Raw genomic sequence first — 4,939 nt, forward strand, 5'->3', positions numbered from 1 at the left:
ACAGGCATATGGTGAATTGGCTAAGTTGATGAATCACCTTGCTAAATTGATCACATCAATGCAGAATGACCTCAAATGCATCGGAATTAAGTGCTTAAAAGAAGATGGAAAGACCATCAAAATAATTGAAGTAATAATAGAATCATTTGAGGATAAGATCAATTATATGAGGGAGGCGAAAGCATTGGTTTCAAGTGATCTATCAGTCACAACCAAAATTGAATCCATGTTATTCCTCTACATCAAACACTTGGTAAATCACGCTAATCAGATGGAGCAAGTCCGCAGAGAAAAAGAAGTGTGGAAACAAAGGATCGCCCATATCGATCTCGCACACTCTACGCTTATTTGGAAGTTCTCTGCAACTCATGTAGATTGGAAGAAAGCCACCACTGCCACGTCTCTTGAAGCCAATAAAAGTGCCTCTCAGCTTGGCCAGATGTCTTCTTAATATTTATTCTTGGCTTTTTCCCATTGGGAATACTGGGTTTAGTTTTTTCTATTTTAAAAACTACTTTGAAACTATGGGGCGGAAAGTAAAAATTTTGTGTTTCCCTCATTAATTGTTGGCTAGGTTGTGGCTATATATGCATTTTCATAAGACTTTGGAAGGGTCTGAAACTAGAAGACTATGTTTCTTTTGACATGTTATGGATTCTCAATGAAGACAATTTATCTGTGAATGAAATGATATGGTTTCTACTGTTTTCAAATTTGTGTGTTTAAATTTGGAAAGTGAATCTCTATTGGGATTCATGTTTTTTACCTTCTTGATTATCCATTTATCAATATGAATGAATGTTTGTGAATGAGTCTAATGAATAGAATCCATTATTAGCTCTTTGCTTGGATATTCTGATCCCCCTTGTTCTTTGAGGCATGAGGAGACTGGATCAGAGTCCATGATATTTTGATTTTATTAACAAGGGTAGTTTTGTGAAGTGGAAATGATTTGATTGTAAGTTTGTGGGATTTGCATATATAGTATTTATCTTTGTAGCATTCATATGGTGTTGACAAATGAATGTGGAAAGCATTTCTTGCATTCTGGTTAAAAGTGAAGTTAATGTTAGTTTATGTTTAAAAATTCATTGAATATCATACGGGAACTCGCACCCTTATGCAGAGGGTAAACCAATAATCAGTTCACCCAACTGTTGGTTTCATTTACCTTTCAAAATGGACATACATGAGTCATTCACTGTTAAATTAAGGAAGGGAAAATATGTTAACCAACAGATTTTTGGTGACTCTGTTGCGGAGTCAAACATCAAGAATAGTCACCTGATTACAAGATCTATAGGTTGTCTTGTGAATTATCTATGTTTTGTTCTTCTTTACAGAAATTGTGAATTATGAACTGACTGGAGCCAAGAAGATACACTAGGTCTCAGAGGTGTGAGGGAGTATTTGACCCAGTTTTCCAAGAATTGCAAAATCTGAACTTTCAAGCTTCCTTTACACCTAGAAGATGAACCAGAAGTAGACCTCCTTTCCCTTCTTCTCCATCACCTATATCTCCCATTTATCAAACCCTAATATTAGATGGTGTTTCTTTACCTGGAATAATTAGCCCCATACCTCTTAATATCATTATTCCAATGGTCGTTAACAATCCTTGGGGACCTACAGTAGGACCGCTAAATCTTGGTCTTAATTTGAATGTTTTACCTAAAGCAACAAGGGATCATTTGCCCAAGTTTAGTGGTGGTGGGAAGGTCTCAACTGATGAGAATTTAAATGCATTTAATTTTTCATGTGGTGTGATATCCATTTATCATGAAGATGTGGCAATGAGACTATTTGTGCAGACATTAACCAAGATAGTGGTGGATTGGTTCTACCACTTGCCAAATGCTGCAACCACAAATTGGCAAGATTTGAAAACTAGGTTTTTGAGGCTAGTTTTAAGGTGGTTGAAGATGAACATTCTCTTTTATCCCATTTGGCCCAATTAAAGAAAGAAACTCCTGATTCTATGAGAGATTTTGTGGCTGGTTTGATAAAATTGTCCATAAATTTCCTACAAATCAGAAGCCTTTAGATGACAATCTGAAATGTTTCTTCATAAATTCCATGCCTTCATAAATAAGCTTCTTAATTCGGAGACAAAGACTAGCAACTCTATCCAATGTCAAAATGTTGGTTGTTGAGTTACAAGATGACCTAATTAATACTGGAAAATGGAAGAGAGAAGCTCAAGTAGCTAGCACACAACCCTCTACTTCTTCAAACCCTGTAGTACAAAGATTAATGAATGATTTCATAGCTCCCAAAATACAATTTCCAAAGGCTAGCACTTCTTAACCATGGCCTTATCAAGATATTCCAAGAATAATTACTAATCAAAACAAGGCCTTACAATTGCCTCTAGCTCAGTAGAGATTTGTAATTGAAGCTCCACAACCTAAAGGTAACATGTGTGTTTTCCACCTAATCGATGATCATGATGGTAATTCTTATCTAGAAATGGTGCAACATGCATAAATGATGAATACAAGAGGAGTAATAAGTGAGATTGGTCAGGAAGAGGAGATCTTCGGGCAACCTAGCGACTCTGAAATAAACTTCTTGGAGTACAAGTCAGATTCAAAAAGAGGAGGAGATATATTGGTGACCCTTGAAGATCCTTCTTGTGCAATCCCTACTAGAAATTAGTGTCAACCTAAAAATGCAGGCAATTCAACATTTCCTGAAACCTTAGCCAAAGATAAAGAACTAGTGAACCGAAACTTTGAAAGTGGTTCAAGAGTTCAAGAGGTTCAGATACTAAAGCACCCTGATCCTGATACTTCTTTTGATATTGTTGAATTTTTTAAGACTTCTAAAATTCAGATACCCCCCGCTGAATACCTTAGGTGGAAGCCTAAAGAGCTAGATAAATTAGTTAAATATGTGTAGGTGGAAACCTCTCAGTTGCAACCTAATCAGTCATTGTTAGCCAATCCTGAGTCCTCACAGGTTAGGAAGTCTACTGAACCTGCAGAATCATCTGAAAGGATTCCAGAGGTATTAGCTAATGAACTAGATGAACCACCTTTAGCATTAGATCAAAAGCTTGAAGCTTTCTATATATCTTTGTTTATTAAAGGTTATAAACTCAACAATTGTATCATTGATTCAGGAGCATCAGATAACATCATGCCTTCTTCAGTTGCTAAATCATTAGGCTTTTCCCTCACTAAAACCTTTAGAATGTGTTATTCAATGGACTCAAAGCAAGTCCCTTTGCTTGGCCAAATCAAAGATGCTCAAGTTGCTCTAGTGGTACATTCTAGCAAAATAGTGAAATTGACTATTCTAGTAGTTGTTATTCCTGCAAATTATGGCATGCTGCTAAGTAGAACTTTTTGTAAGGATCTGGGAGGAGAAATCAAGATGGATTGGTCTCAAGCATTAATTCCCATTGGTAAACAAAAACTTGCCCTTCAACCGGAGCCAAAATCTCAAATATTGTATCAAGAATGTGATTTTGGCAATTATTTGCTTATCTCCGATGACATGAAGAAAACATCGAAGGATGTGTTAGACCCTATTGTTGGTGTACGGGTGATGGAATTTGATGGAAGTTGTGCATCAGCTAGATCTGATGTTGGAGTGGTGCTCATTTCTCCAAAAGGTGAAAAGATTCCTTTTTCATTTAAGTAGGAATTCAAAAACACTAATAATACTATAGAATACGAGGCCTTATTGTTGGGACTCAAACAGGCTAAGAAAAGAGGAATCAAGTTTTTTGAGCATCAAAGGTGATGCAGAATTAATTGTCAAGCAAGTACAAAATCTCTTCTCAGTAAAGAATGAAAAGCTTAGACATTATAGGAATAGGGTATGGGATGAGATGGAATATTTTGATGCTTTCTCAATTGAGGCAATTCCCAAAAACCAAAATTCTCATGCAAACTCCTTGGCAGTTTCAGCTTCTTTATTACTCCCACACCCAGACTTTGGTGCAGATGTTAATAGGATTGAAGTGGTATCGCCCCAATGTTCCGGCTAATTCTAATTTCTGGTCGATGTTTGAGAGTGATAAACATATCAATAATTTCTTGCAAAATGTTGAGATGTTTGCCTCATCCTTCTTTGAAGGGTCTGAGAATGAATGTAATGAATTTTGCTCAGATTCAGGAGAAGGTTCTAAAAAGGAAGTTATGCAGTCGAAGGCAAATCGAATTTCAAAAGGTCTGGTATCCTTAGAAAGCCTCTTTGATTGCAATGACAGGTATGTTAAAAAATCTAGTTCTCAAAGTACCTGTAACTCAGGAGACTATGAAAAAGTAAATATAGGTGATGAAACTAACCCAAAGTTGGTTAATTTAGGCAAGTGTTGTACCGACAAGGAAAGATGTTTGTTCATTAAATTGTTATAGAAACTCCTAGATGTTTTTGCATGGTCTTATGAGGATTTGAAATATTTTAGAAGTGGCTAGTTTCAACATCATATTCCTCTCAAACCTGGGTGGCTCCTTTCAAATAGAAGTTGAGAAATTATAATCCCAAGGTTGCAGATGCAATTTTCAAAGAAATGGATAAGATGCTTCAGGCAAGGATTATCTATCCCATTCATCATTCAACCTGGGTGGAAAACATTGTCTAGATTCGCAAGAAAAATGGAAAGATAAGGATCTGTGTGGATTTATGGAACTTGAACCAGGCTAGTTTAAAAGACAATTACATGTTACCAACAATGGATCATATTCTTCAAATTGTTGCTAGATCAAAAATGATGTCAATGCTCGACGATTTTTTGGCTACAACCAGATAAGCATGGCGGAAGTAGACCAACACAAAACAACCTTCAAGACACCTTGGGGAACTTTCACCTATAACCGCATGCCATTCGGTCTAATAAACGTTGGAGCAACTTTCCAAAGGGCAATGAACCTCTCATTTGGTCACCTCATTGGTAAGACTATAGTTATCTATCTAGATGATTTGATAG

Source organism: Cryptomeria japonica, chromosome 1, assembly GCF_030272615.1.
Source record: "Cryptomeria japonica chromosome 1, Sugi_1.0, whole genome shotgun sequence".
In the NCBI taxonomy this organism is placed as follows: domain Eukaryota; kingdom Viridiplantae; phylum Streptophyta; class Pinopsida; order Cupressales; family Cupressaceae; genus Cryptomeria; species Cryptomeria japonica.